This window comes from Bombina bombina, chromosome 9 (assembly GCF_027579735.1).
Source record: "Bombina bombina isolate aBomBom1 chromosome 9, aBomBom1.pri, whole genome shotgun sequence".
Classification (NCBI taxonomy): Eukaryota; Metazoa; Chordata; class Amphibia; order Anura; family Bombinatoridae; genus Bombina; species Bombina bombina.
This window is the reverse complement of record NC_069507.1, coordinates 237045011-237061008: the sequence shown is the minus strand read 5'-3', so window position 1 is coordinate 237061008 and position 15998 is coordinate 237045011. Positions and strand designations below refer to the sequence as shown.

At 37.7% G+C, this 15998-nt stretch overlaps 1 protein-coding gene across 2 annotated transcripts in view; it reads left to right on the top strand.

Moving 5' to 3' along the window:
• The window catches only part of PLEKHS1 (pleckstrin homology domain containing S1), a 59350-nt gene extending 55597 nt beyond the window's left edge, over nucleotides 1–3753 (top strand). For both annotated transcript variants that reach the window (XM_053692699.1, XM_053692698.1), the window contains exon 18: nucleotides 1384–3753. The gene's annotated coding sequence lies outside the window, so the exon portion shown is untranslated. The remainder of the gene's footprint in view (nucleotides 1–1383) is intronic.
• Nucleotides 3754–15998: the final 12245 nt, after the last annotated feature.

Genomic DNA, 15998 nt, shown 5'->3' with positions numbered 1-15998 from the left:
CTAATGTTATCTATGTTAGGCTAATTATAGATGGTGGGAGTTGAATGAGCTCAGCCAGCTATTTTAGATACAAAGGGGCCTATCTATCAAGCTCCGAATGGAGCTTGATGCCCCGTGTTTCTGGTGAGTCTTCAGATTCGCCAGAAACAGCAGTTATGAAGCAGCGGTCTAAAGACCGCTGCTCCATAACCCTGTCCGCCTGCTCTGAGCAGGCGGACAGGAATAGCCGCAATTCAACCCAATCGAATACGATCCATTTGATTGACACCTCCCTGCTGGCGGCCGATTGGCCGCGAGTCAGCAGGGGGCGGCGTTGCACCAGCAGCTCTTGTGAGCTGCTGGTGCAATGCTGAATACGGAGAGCGTATTGCTCTCCGCATTCAGCGAGGTCTTGCGGACCTGATCCGTACTGTCGGATCAGGTCCGCAAGACCTTTCATAAATAGAGGCCAAAATCTCTCTCTCTCCCTATTACCTTCTAGGAGATTAATTAGTGCTATTGACTCCCGTTTACATATCTCTTCTACAGAGAAAACATTTGTTACTTATGCTTTCAGTATAGGTGAGGATACATCAGACAAAAGCAGCTATTTCAAATAATTAAATAAAGGTGAAGGATTTGTTTCTTAAACAATTAAATACACTCCAGCTGTAAAACTGTTAAAGGGACACTAACCCCAATTTTTTTCTTTCGTGATTCAGATAGAGCTTGCCATTTTAAGCAACTTTCTAATTTACTCCTGTTATCAATTTTTCTTCGTTCTCTTGCTATCTTTATTTGAAAAAGAAGGCATCTAAACTAAGGAGCCCGTCAATTTTTGGTTTAGACCCTGGACAGCACTTGTTTATTGGTGCTGTCCAATCAGCAAGGACAATGCAGGTTGTGAACCAAAAATGGGCCGGCTTCTAAACATGCTTGCTTTTCAAATAAAGATAGCAAGAGAATGAAGAAGAAGAAAGAATTGATAATAGGAGAAAATTTGAAAATGTCTTAAAATTGCATGCTCTATCTGAATCATGAAAGAAAACGATTGGGTTCAGTGTTCCTTTAAGGTCTAGCCAGTCCACTCCCACCTTAAGGCTATTTCTCTTTTTCTTTTTTCTTTTTTTTAATAGATGATACCAAAATCTGAAGCTGTTAATAATATTATACAATTGTGCACTTGATTTAGCTGAGGACTATGTTACCTCTCTACTCTTTATAAACAAACTGTATATGTCATGATATGCTCTAATTATTCTTTTATTGGTTGTAGTCTTATATTTTGAAAATTAAGAATAATAAATAAAAAAACATTTAAAACATGAAAATTTAGAACAAATACAAAAAAGTGCTAACAGCATATCAGATCTCTTTTTTGTTTTGTTTCATTCTTAATCACAGAGATCTGTTTTCATGCAAGAGATCATTTCACGTAGAATTGGATGTTAAAAAAATGTGGCGAGATCTCATCCACACCTGCAATGCAGTAGACCGGTTATTATCATTTCACAAGGTTAATGACGCGCCTTCTGGTAATCCTTGATTAAAGTGCCCATCTTTTTATATGAAGAATTTATCAGCGTCCAGAGCCACAATTAGAACAAAGCATGGATGGTACGGCTTTGATTAAAGCATTGATTTTGGTCTACAGGTTGCGCACAACTATGAAGACTATCTGCATTGAACGTCTTAGGAAGTGTCTTTCATTTTTACAGAAATACTTTTTTTATCTTCTATCCAAATGTTTATTGATGTGCGTCAAGAAATTTCACAATGGTACAGGAGAATATCCTTACAGAGCAATATTAGTGTAATGGATCAAAAACCCAAACTGAAGGGTAAACGTTAAACTGACTGAAAAACTATCACTTTATTGCAAGTGAAGTCATTGTATGATTATTGGATCTATTCCTGCTGAAGTAGAAGAATTTAAACATTTATAAGGAATTATACATCCAAGAACCACTTTTTTTCTCTCTTAAATATAGCAAAATAGTCATACGTGATGGACCAATTGATTTTTATCCGCCGCTGCATATTTAATTACATATACGTTACAAATTGTCTTGTAAAAGTTGGCTGGTTTTATATGTATATTTAAATCTTGTATTGAAGTTCACCATATACACAATTACTATGTTTATACATCTATTTAAAAATGTTCCAATTTAAATTTCTTTGCACATTGTCAGCAACCCTGCAAATTTGTCCCGTGGAAATGTGCTTCTCATTTAGCTGCACATTTATGAGTGCAATACAAATTCATATTTTACACATAAAAGAATACTTTTCATTTTACTATTTACAACATTTTAAATGTAAAAATCTAGTATGTTATTAAAAAAAAAAAGAGTGATCTAACAAAAACCTAGCTCCTCATTTGCTAGTTCCTATAGGGGAGTTCAACCTTTTCACTGGAGGGGCCAAACGGAAATTGTATTTATCTTAGCGAGCCAGTGAAAACATTTTGAAATACTGGTAGTAGAACTAAAATGTATACCATAGTTATATTAATAACTTCAAATAAGCCATGTTTAGCTTGATAAATGCCACTGTTTTTAGTTAAACAAGTTTCTTCCTCCTATTTCTTTATCCGTACACATTTGTAACTTAGATATAACTATTTCCATGAAAAAAAAATCTGGTTCAAACATACACATAATTCAGTTCGGGGAAAAGGGCCATATAATATGCATTGGGGGGCCATATAGCCCCAGGCCTAAGGCTGGACAAACCCCACTCTATACTAATAAAAATAATCACGTGCTGTTGAGTTTGCATGGCTTTGCAAAAACAATGTAAAAATTAAACCTACTAAAACGTTATGTCCCTTAAAATTAACTTTTTTTCACTATAATTCTACTACCATGCAACTGTCTTTAATGGGACTTTGTATTCACTAATTTCATATCATGAAAGATCAACAATGAAACTTGTTCTCAAAGTTAGTTTACTGAGCAAAAAGTAATACACACTGGGGTTTTATTTTATTTTTTATATTTGTATTTTAAAGAAATAAATGCATTTTGAGCACAATGTTTCTTTAATGTGAATTGAGCAGAAGTTCAGTTAAACATGACACATTTGTACTAATTGATTACAATTTGTTAGAAATTCCTGGGCTCATAAACCAAAAACGCTAGGGTTTAACATCAGTGGCATTAAAAGAATAAATTATATTATAGGTAAAAAATGTAACTGTTTTCTACTTGAATCTCCATTAATGTTCAGGGAATTGTAATTAAAATAACTTTTTTACCGTTCCTGCTGCATGATATAGAAAGGGGTGCAGTAGGCTATTTGCAGCTTAGTCTAAGGTAAGACTTTAATATGACTAAGGTGTAGACTGACTGTCCCTTTAATATGTGGGATAATGATGTTACATTATTAAGAAGGAAACAAAAAGTGATTTATTTTGTAATAGATCTAATTTATGTGTGCATATGTATCTTTTTATACTTAGTTAACCCTTTGGTTGCTTTAGTACACTGTAGTGTAGCATTCTGTGGCAGCCAATGTGTTAAACTTTTTTACAACACAGATACTTCTATACTATATTTTTGACCACATATATTAAGCCACTAATTAATTCAGTTGAGCTCTTGGTAATTTCAGTACCGTGCTCTATCTGTAATCCCTGCTATGAAAAGTTTGATTGCTGTACATAGACCAGGGGTGTTGTATAATACTGTGTATTAATATGTATGTTAGATATAACTACAGTATGGAATTGTTTTTCCAGCTTCATAATAAAATTTAAAAAAAATTAAATGTTGTTATTTATTTTAAAGTATAAGCAAATACAGACACATACAACCTGCTCTTTCCTTGTGCTGGAATTATCCTAAAAACAAGCACAGCCCTGGGTTAAATCTTTAGTAGGCATCAAACCCTAACAGATTATGCCCCTTCCTTAAAGGGACAGTAACAACTGAAATTCTAATATAAAATGCTTAATTATGCATAGTAAAACTATCATTACTTGTTCTGTTATTTTGAAGAAAAAAACAACAAATGACAAGATACACAAGCCTAGCCTTGCCACAACTTCCTAATTTGCAGTTTGTAATTGTATCATGTCTGTTGAAGTCAAAGAGAGGCAATAACCTTATCTTCTCAAGACTCAAGTCTGGATTTGCTACTCCAAATAAGGAAAATGGTGGCTGGAGTTTGACTATTAAAAAGATTATTGCAGCAAACAAGGTGTTAATGTGTTATATCAACAACCAGACTGACTCTAAAGATAGGAAGACTTCACAAAAATATTGTAGATACAGAGTCCCTTTAACTATTGTCTGCTGCTGCTTGTCTTTTTAAGAAACATTGGTATCTATACAGAGTTGTGCAACCAGTCCTGGCACTTGCATAAGGCCGTCTCGGCAGCCGCCTTAGGCGCCCAAGCAAGGGAACGCAATCTTGGAGCGGCAACATTGATATTTTTTTAAATATTTTTTTTATTTAGCCAGCAACATTTAGTGTGCATATTTTGTTTTCCGTTGCTGCAGAGCGCAAACTGCTGAGCGATAGGGGCCACGCCAGCATTAACACAGGTGCGAACAGTGTGATTCACAGTTTCACAGCGCAGTGCACAAAGTGTTGGCTGCCAGTGAAAACAAACTTAGCCTGCATGTTAGTCTGTAGTTTGTACGTCACGTGCAGAGCCCAATGCTGGAATGGAAGTGTCAAGTCCACCAGACACCGGGTCCTGTGCAGCAATGCTTGGTTCCAACACAGGTGTTACATGTGCTGCCCTCCCTTACTCTCCCACTGGTTTGTACAGCTGCGCTCCCACCCAGAGAACTTCCACCAGCTACAGCCCCATCACGAACAACGACATGGCCACTGAGGGAGAACATATCAATATGGGGGTAAGTCCTCCTGGGGCGGTGGCTGTATGATCTATCTCAGTGTCACTCACACTTTGCCCCCTCATTCACTGTCACTGGCAGTACTAATCAATTCAATTTAGGTGTAATTTTAAATATATCTGTGTGTATATGTATGTATATATATATATAATTGTTATGCAGCACAACCACTGTCTGATTTGCTATGCAGCACAACCACTGTCTGATTTGTTATACAGCAAAACCACTGTCTAATTTGCTATGCAGCACAACCACTGTCTGATTTGCTATGCAGCACAACCACTGTCTGATTTGCTATGCAGCTCAACCACTGTCTGATTTGTTATGCAGCACCACCATTGTCTGATTTGCTATGCAGCACTACCACTGTCTGAATTGGTATGCAGCACTATCACTGTCTGATTTGCTATGCAGCACTACTACTGCCTGATTTGTTACGCAGCAGAACCACTGTCTAATTTGCTATTCAGCACTACAACTGTCTGATTTGCTATGCTGCACTACAACTGTTTATTTGTTATGCAGCACTACCACTGTCTGATTTGCTATGCTACACTACCCCTGTCTGATTTGCTATGCAGCACTACCACTGCCTGATTTGCTATGCTGCACTACTACTGTTTGATTTTAATTTAGCCACCAATCAGCAAGCGCTACCCAGGTGCTGAACCAAAAATGGGCCAGCTCCTAAGCTTACATTCCTGCTTTTCAAATACCAAGAGAATGAAAAAAAAATGATAATAGGAGTTAATTCGAAAGTTGCTTAAAATGTCATGCTCTATCTGAATCATGATAGAAAAAAATTGGGTTTCATATCCCTTTAACTAGCAATGTGATTGTAGGTAAAGGAGGGGAGACGGCAAAATGTATCCTCGCCTGTGTGGCCAAAATCCTAGCACTCGCGCACAAACCCAATCGCATATCCTCATATGCGCTAACCCGACATGAAAATATGAATATTTCACATTCCAATGTTCTTCACATAGCAGAATATGCTCTACTTATTCATAAATACATATTTCTACATATATGGTGGTATTTTAGTAACATAGTAGATTAGGTTAAAAAGAGACTGAAGTTCATTGAGTTCAACCTATACAAATATAAAATACTTACAAAAAGCTCCAGTTAACATTAAAAAATCCCACTAAAATGTGACACATTAAATACAAGCAATCATATCCATGAATTTTGTTACTAGACAGAAATGTATCTAAACAATTTTTAAATGTATCTAGGGTATTAGCATTCACTACCTCCTTTGATAATGAGTTCCACAATTTTATTGCTCTTACAGTGAAAAAACGTTTCCGTTGCAGGAAATCTCCTTTCCTCCAATCTTAAATTGTGACCTCTTGTCACAAACAATTTTTCTCCTCATAGCTTAAATTCTCCATTCCCCTTATTAGCTTTGTGGCGCTTCTCTGAACATTTTTCTAGTTCTGCAGTATCTTTTTTTGCAATTGGTCCCCAGAACTGCCCTCCATACTTAAGGTGAGGTCTTACCAGGGATTTATATAGTGACAGAATTATGCTTTCCTCCCTTGAATCAATGCCTCTTTTAATACATGCTAGTATCGTATTAGCCTTTGAAGCCACTGCCCTGCATTGTGCACCCATCTTTAGCTTGTTATCTATTACTACTCCCAAATTCCTTTCCTCCTCTGTTTGGCTAATTCTTGTCCCATTTAAATAATAAATGACCTGCTTATTTTTACTTCCAAAATGTAGAAACTTGCATTTTCCAGTATTAAATCTAATTTTCCATTTACCTGCTCATACTTCTAATTTTTGCAGATCTCTTTGTAACGAAAGTTCATCCTGCGCTGACCTAATGACCTTACTTAACTTTGTATCATCTGCCAAAAATAGAGTTGTCGCTATTTAATCCTTGCTCCAAGTCATTAATAAAAATATTAAAAAGAACAGGGCCTAGGACTCCACTGATTACATTTGTCCAATTTGAGTATGATCCATTCACTACTACTCGTTGCTCCCTATCTTTCATCCAGTGAGCTATCCCCAGTCCCTTAATTTTGTGCATTAATCTCTCATGTGGCACTGTATCAAACACCTTTGCAAAATCTAAGTATATCACATCAACTGATTCCCCTTTAACTATCACCTAGATTTAGAGTTCTGCGTTAGCCGTCAAAAGGGCTCCTAATGCTGCTTTTGGCCGCCAGCTGGTATTTAGAGTCAGACAGGTACAGGTCTACCGCTCACTTCCCTACCGCGATTCCAGGCTACCGCAGATCCCCTTACGTCAATTGCGTATCCTATCTTTTCAATGGGATCTGCCTAACTCTGGTATTTGGAGTCTTGGGAGAAGTGAGCGGTAGACCCTCTACCGACAAGACTCCAACCGCAAAAAAAAGTCAGTAGTTAAGAGCTTTATGGGCTAACGCGTAAATATAAAGCTCTTAACTACTGTACTCTAAAGTACACTAACACCCATAAATGACCTATATACCCCTAAACCAAGGCCCCCCCACATCGCCACCACTGTAATACATTTTTTTAACCCCTAATCTGCGGACCGGACACCGCTGCCACCTACATTATCCCTATGAACCCCTAATCTGCTGCCCCTAACATCTCCGACCCCTATATTATATTTTTTAACCCCTAATCTGCCCACCCAACGTCGCCGCTACCTAACTACACTTATTAACCCCTAATCTGCCGACCGGACCTCGCCGCCACTCAAATAAATGTATTAACCCCTAAAGCGCCGCACTCCCGCCTTGTAAACACTAGAATAAATAGTATTAACCCCTAATCTGCCCTCCCTAACATCGCCGCCACCTACCTACAATTATTAACCCCTAATCTGCCGCCCGCACCGTCGCCGCTACTATAATAAATTTATTAACCCCTAAACCTAACTCTAACCCTAACACCCCCCCTAGCATAAATATAATTTAAATTAAATAATATTCCTAAAATTAACTAAATTATTCCTATTTAAAACTAAATACTTACCTATAAAATAAACCCTAATATAGCTACAATATAACTAATAGTTACATTGTAGCTATTGTAGGTAATTTATTTAATTAATGTAATGATAGTGTAGTGTTAGGTTTAATTGTAACTTAGGTTAGGATTTATTTTACAGGTAATTTTGTAGTTTTTGTTTTTTTTAATAATACATTTTTATTGAGGTTCTTTTCAAAACAAACAATCATTAATTGTAAACACATAATAAAAAGAAGAATAAATTGTTACAGAGTAAGCTGCCAAAACAAAATCGTATAGATATATAAAACAGTTAAATGACAAATTACCCATTAGATATAAGCAATAAACTCTGCTCAAACATTATACCTACTATAAGATAGAGGCGGCCATTTGTAGACCGCAAAGGTACGGTAACATAGTAGAAAGCAGGTAAGCAGTGATGTGACAGGGCCACTCGTGGGCCCCTATTGGAGAACCTCTATTTTATGTATTTTTAAAACTATATTTAGGATATATTTAAATAAAGCTCACAAGAAAATAGCTTCAAGGAAAAGCAAAAGTTGAAATATGCGAGCAGCAAAGTAAGTTGAGAATATTAGATACAAGCTAGACGAAAAGTATGTAGCAAAATATGCTAAGGCTATGGTAAAATCTGTTAAGGATATGTTAATGCGCTGCATAAATTAAAAGACTTTAGGATGCGGTATAGACTAGAGAACCGCACTTTTAATTCACCTAAACTAGGTGATATATTATTACGTGGGGGGGGGTGGTGGTCAGACAAACTATGGTTTCATATATATATATATTATACATTTTTACTACAGCTGGTATTAGTTCCATCAGTTCGAGTGTCTCTATCCTCAGCATTTCTCACTTAGCATCATACACTTTGAATATATTATACACGGCTCAACAAGGGTGATCCCTATTTATGTTGTTATATGATAGGGAAACTTTTAAATGTAGAAATGTCATATTTTGGCATAGATTTAGCGATGATATTTTGATCATCTGGGATGGGAGTGAAGATTTATGGGAAACATTTGTGGATGATAGAAACACTAACAATATGAATCTAAAATTCACCCATCATTTAAATAAAAATCAAATTGACTTTCTGGATGTGACTATTCACTTTCGGCTAGATTACGAGTTTTGCGTTATGAGTGGTGCGGTACTAACTTGCACGTTATTGTCACCGCTCACTTCCCTAAAGTGCTGGTATTACAGGTTTTTATAAACCCAGCGTTAACAGGCAAGAAGTGAGCGTAGAGCAAAATTGTGCTCCATACCGCACTCCAATACTAGCGCTGCTTAAGTCAGCAGTGAGCTGGTTGTATGTGCTCGTGCACGATTTCCCCATAGACATCAATGGGGAGAGCCGATGGAGAAAAAGCCTAACACCTGCAAAAAAAAGCAGTGTAAATCTCAGTAACGCAGCCCCATTGATTCCTATGGGGAAACACATTTTATGTTTACAACAAACACCCTAACATGAACCCCAAGTCTAAACACCCCTAATCTGCCGCCCCCGACATCGCCAACACCTACATTATATTTATTAACCCCTAATCTGCCACTCCGGACATCGCCGCCACCTACATTATACTTATGAACCCCTAATCTGCTGCCCCCAACATCGCCGCCACCTACATAATGTTATTATCCCCTAATCTGCCGCCACCACTATAACATATTAACCCCTAAACCACCATACTCCCGCGTCACAAACACTAGTTAAATATTATTAACCCCTAATCTACCTCCCCTAACATCGCCACCACCTACCTACATTTATTAACCACTAATCCGCCGCCCCCAACGTCGCCGCCACTATACTAAAGTTATTAGCCCCTAAATCTAAGTCTAACCCTAATACCCCCTAACTTAAATATAATTAAAATAAATATAAATAAAAATTACTATCATTACCTAAATAATTTCTATTTAAAACTAAATACTTACCTGTAAAATAAACCCTAAGCAAGCTACAATATAACTAATAGTTACATTGTATCTAGCTTAGGGTTTATTTTATTTTACAGGCAATTTTGTATTTATTTTAACTAGGTAGAATAGTTACTAAATAGTTATTAACTATTTACTAACTACCTAGCTAAAATAAATACAAATTGACCTGTAAAATAAAACCTAACCTAAGTTACACTAACACCTAACCTAACCCTACAATTAAATAAATTCCCTAAATTAAATACAATTAACTAAATTCAAAACAATTAGCTAAATTACAAACAAAAAACACACTAAATTACAGAAAATAAAAAACAAATGACAAGATCTTTAAACTAATTACACCTAATCTAATAGCCCTATCAAAATAAAAAAGCCCAACCAAAATAAAAAAAACCCTAGCCTTAACTAAACTACCAATAGCCCTTAAAAGGGCCTTTTTCGGGGCATTGTCCCAAAGAAATCAGCTCTTTTACCTGTAAAAAAAAATACAAACAACCCCCCCCAACAATAAAACCCACCACCCACACAACCAACCCCCAAATAAAACCCTAACTAAAAAAACCTAAGCTGCCCATTTCCCTGAAAAGGGCATTTGGATTGGCATTTCCCTTAAAAGGGCATTTAGCTCTATTGCGGCTCAAAGCCCTAACCTAAAAATAAAACCCTCCCAATACAAGCTTAAAATAATCCTAACACTAACCCCCGAAGATCCACTTACCGGGAGAAGTCTTCATCCAAGCGACAAGATGTCCTCAAGATGGCAGAAGTGGTCCTCTAGACGGGCAGAAGTGGTCCTCCAGATGGGCAGAAGTCTTCACCCAGAGAGCATCTTCTATCTTCATCCTTCAGACGCGGAGAGGCTCCATCTTCAAGACATCCGGCGCGGAGCATCCTCTTCAATCGACGTCTTCTTGCTGAATGAAGGTTCCTTTAAATCAGTGGTTCTCAACCAAAGTGACCTCAAGGCCCGGTTAATTTGAGCTGGACATGTCCAGGGCCCGGTAGTTTTTAATATATATAATATATATATATATATATAGTTATATAGTAAGTAGCAGAAGCGGGCTGATCAGTCAGGCAAATAGAACTTGGGCAGAGGGACCAGCAAGTAGGGGGCCCTCAAATGGCATCTCCACGGATCCTGGTGCGTTCCTTAAAGGGACACTGAACACAATTTTTTTTCTTTTGTGATTCAGATAGAACATGCAATTTTAAGCAACTTTCTAATTTACTCCTATTATCAATTTTTCTTTGTTCTCTTGCTATCCTTATTTGAAAAAGGCATCTAAGCTATTTTTTGGTTTAGGACCCTGGACAGCACTTGTTTATTGGTGGGTGAATTTATCCACCAATCAGCAAGAACAACCCAAGTTGTTCACCAAAAATGGGCCGGAATTTAAACTTACATTCTTGATTTTTAAATAAAGATACCAAGAGAATGAAGAACATTTGATAATAGGAGTAAATTAGAAAGTTACTTAAAATTTCATGCTCTATCTGAATCACAAAAGAAAACAATTGGGTTCAGTGTCCCTTTAAGCTGGAGTTTTCAGTTGCCCTATCAGTAACTAAGCAGTTAATGGGGGTTTAGTGGGGGCCCTGGAGTGTGGGGTCCTGCCGGGGGTCTGTTGCTGTGAGGGCCATGGAATGTGGGGTCTGGCCCTGAAGGTTGGAGGCCCTTTCTCTGGCCCTTAATGTTGGGAGTCCTGGCACTGGAGGTTGATGGGCCTGTTGGGGTTAGGGCAGGGAGGCTACCATGTTCATTTGCATAGCATTGAATATATTTGAGTCAGTGTGAGACAGTTTTCCTGGGGCCTTGATTGGTCTGTCTGCCCCTGGTGTACAGTGGGGGCATGATAGGTCGGGGCCCACCAGCAGGGCTATCACGGCCCGGTACTGGGCCACGGCCCGGCTGTTGAGAAACCAGGCTTTAAATGACGTCATCCAAAATGGTGTCCCTTAGATTCTGATTGGCTGATAGAATTCTATCAGCCAATAGGATTGAGCTTGCATTCTATTGGCTGATTGGAACAGCCAATAGAATGCAAGCTCAATCCTATTGGCTGATTGGATCAGCCAATAGGATTGAAGTTCATTCCTATTGGCTGATTGCATCAGCCAATAGAATTTTTCTGCCACAAATTTGGTTATAAATTGATCTGCACTAGGAAGCGCCCCTTCTTTTCTCTTGTCTTTTCAGAATAAATGAAGATCCACTACAAACCTTTTACCTGGTGTAATTGGAGGGAGCAGCAATTTGCCTTTGTTTTTTGTATATGAACCCTATATTTTGTATGATTCTTGGTGTGCTATTTTCTCACTAAGCCAAGTGTGATTGTTTATGGTGCTAAGTTATGAATACGCCACAGTGTGATTGTTTATAGCATTAGCTATTCTGGCACCCCTGTATAAAGGACTGTGATCCTGACAAGTTTAAGAACCTGGATAGAGATACTCTCATAAATGGGGGAAGATATAGGAACACAAGTAGCAATGAAAAAACACGAGTGCTAATGGAGTATGTAGTAATAAAAAGGTACCTAACAGGAATAAGAAAGCCACTAGGGTAAAGTTTGTTACTACATTTAATGATGGATTTTGGAGGATAAAAAAAACATCATGAAGAAACACTGGTGAATCCTACAAAAAGATCCATAACTAAAATATATATTTGGAGATCAACCAGATATCACTTTTAAGAGAAATCAAAATTTAAAACATCTACTTGGACCTAGTGCTTTAAGAAATAGAAAAAGAAAGAATACCAATACAATTATTTCAAACACTAAGGGGTTCTACAAATGTCAAAGGAAAAATTGTGTTTGTTGTGAACATATACACAAAAACAGTAGATACAATAAGTTTATAGAGAAGCTATTAAATTGCAAATCAGATTATGCCGTGTACATGCTGGAATGCAACTATCAACAACCACTGAGGTACACAGGTCGCACAAAACGGGGTCTTGAATTTAGATGCTTAGAACACATGAAGAATATTGAGACAGGTACACTGAAAAACCCACTTATCAATCACTTTTCGAAATTTCATAATAAAAATAAGAATGACTTTTATATCAAAGCCATCGAACAAGTACAAAAGGGGTCCAGAGGAGGAAATAGAATGATTGAGATACGTAAGAGAGAGACCTTCTGAATTTACTCCCTTAATATACATTAGAACCCTGCAGTCTGAACAGGGACATTGACTTAGCAGCCTTTCTGTAGAATGGGGAAAAAATACAAATAAGTAAATAACTCCATGGGTACATAGTATGAGCATAAATGAGATATGATGATAAGTATATGTACATCTAGGTAGGGACACAATGTTAATGGAATAAATTGTATCAAGCTGCATGAAGTAGAATGGCAGTATTACTAAATGGTCTCATATCTAACGTTGCACCTTACTGCTGTGTAGAAAAAGAGATAGAATTTCCTGGGCATAAAAGCTAGGATGAAATCTGGTATAAGGAAGGGTATGGAGATACAACATTTAAATATGTTATATGAATAACTATCTCTAGTAATGGCTTGTTAAGAATAATATTGCCAAGTCCGTTTCTGTACATATGTTTATATAGAGGAAGGCCGTGTGAAGAAAATAAGTTTTCATTTTTGTATGAATGAGGCTAGCCTTGTGGATAATTAAGGAATATTGTATAAAGATTATATAATATCTTGTGCTAGATGAAATAGGGGGCATATAAGTATAAATATATACCGAGAATCATGTTGACAGAAAGAAAGATGGTGGCCAGAGCATACATGCCCGGATCTAACACGCTACAAATGAGGAGTAAGAGGGGGGTGGCCCTTACCTCTGATGAAGCAACCAACAGAGTTGCAAAATGCGTTAGGCTCTGCCCCCCGCCTATCACTATACACTCGATACACTTGGCGAAATAAGGAGAGACAGAGGTGTGTGAGTTTACAAACCGAATGCTCGTCCATTCACGCCAATAGATCTTATAATATATTTTTAAATTGGGAGCAGTGACTCCGCTGTGTATGAGATTTTATATCTTGTGGACTTTGCATATGCTTGCTTTTATGGTTATGTAATCTGCACTGAATACATTCACATTTTATTTATCACTCACTGAGTATTGATCACTCATCTGCCCATCCCTATTCTAATAACTTTAACCCCTCTTCCACCACAGAGGTGCACGTATCAGTGCAGCAGCAGCTGACATCTGTGTACTAGCAGCTGATAATGTTGGAGACACAATGTGGAGAAGTGGAATAAGAGGACTGCATGGTGAAAGAAAGGGAGTGGCGGGCAGATAACTTTATAATCAGAGCGACCTACATACCTCATAACGTATGAGGTTAATACACGTGTGTGAACTGATATTGGTTTACTTCTATATGTGATACAAGTACAAACATACTGTACTAGGAGCAGCCCCCTGTGCGCTTGTCCCTCCTTCCAAAATCTCTATCCACTATCTGTATCTGTTGATAACATAATTAACCCAACTCCCGATGTCGTGTGCTCACACTTGACTCAAATCTTTCTTTCACTCCTCGCATTCAGTCTTTGGCCAGTTCCTACCGCTTCTATCTTAAAAACATCTCCAAAATTCAACACTTCCTCACACAATATATATAACTAAGATTTTAATTCACTCTCTCATCATTTCCCACCTTGCCTATTGCAACCCCATCCTCTCTGGTCTCCCTAGCTGCTGTATATCCATAATCCATAATGAATGCCTCTGTCCGGCTGATCTTCCTTACAGTGATAAAAGGAATATCACATTCCACAAAAACCTGTAGCTTTCTAACTGTAAAGAAAAAATCTAAAAACTTTTTCAGCTGAATCAATGGATGCCATCAAGATCAAACATCTATATATATATTTGATTATTTCTGATCATTTTAAGGTTGTGGTCGTTAACTGCAGTTATGCCTAAGGATACAATGGGGTAACTCTCATTTGGCATAGCATATTTCCAAAATTGACCCACAAATATACATATATTTTCAAAATAGACAACCCAAGGTATTGATCTTGGCCCATTTTGGTATATTTAATTTCATCATTTGGCTGTCAGATAACGAACTATTGTGACTGTGCCAGTTCTAAAAGTAGACTCTTTGGCTAGAAAAAGAGCTGAAAAAGTGATAAACTATAAGTAAAAATTTGGAAATATAAATTCATTATTTATGTTCTCCCATTTTCCTGTATATTATATTAATTGTGCTTTCTCTTAATTCTGAGAAAATACTTACTGCAGACTTTACAAGCCTAACCATATAACATATATGTCCCTAATTGACCCTTAATGCAAATATTGCTATGACAATGACAGTATCCTTGTCTGCTCAAATAACTCAATTAAGTCTTAACACGCAAGTATTTGGCTTGTCTCTCCCAGCAGGAATCAGATGTAAAATAATACTGCACTACGGTGTTCTTTTTTTCCTCTAAGGGTTTATGATTTCAGAAGGAATATAAGAGCATTATGTGTCATCCAAAACAATTCAAAAATTAGATTATAACTTGGTAAATATCAATTTATATTGTATTTTAATGTGCAGATTTATATTTACACGTTTTTACATAGCTAAGGAAAACTTTGCTGTAAGTTTTAGGGAACATATAATATCAGCACAAGGTTTGCAAAGATAGCTGAAAAACAACATGGAAAATGCAATGGCAGAGACTGCACAGAGGGGAGAGACAGAGAGAGAGAGAGAGAGAGAGAGAGAGAGAGAGAGAGAGAAAACAAGGTGGAAAGAAAGAACAAGAGGGAAAGAGAGAAAGAAAACAAGAGGGAAAGAGAGAGCAAGGGGGGTGCAGAGAGAGCACAAGGGAAGAGAGAACAAGTGAAGAGAGAAAGAACAAGAGGGAAAGAGAGAGAAAGAAAGAAATAAAGAGAGAAAAAGAACAAGGTAGAGAGAGAGAGCAAGGGGGGAGAGAGAGAGAGCAAGGGGGGAGAAAGATAGAGGAAGAGGGAGAGAGAGAGAGAGAGAGAGAGAGGGAGAGAGAGAGAGAGAACACGGGGAGAGAGAGAAAGAGAACAAGGGGAGAGAGAGAGAGCAAGGGAGAGAACAAGGGGAGAGAGAGAGAGAGAGAGAACAAGAGGGACGGAGAGAACAAGGGGTTAGAGAGAGAGAGAGAGAGAGAGAGAGAACAAGGGGAGGTAGAGAACAAGGGGGTGGGAGAGTACAAGGGGGGAGAGAACAAGGGGGG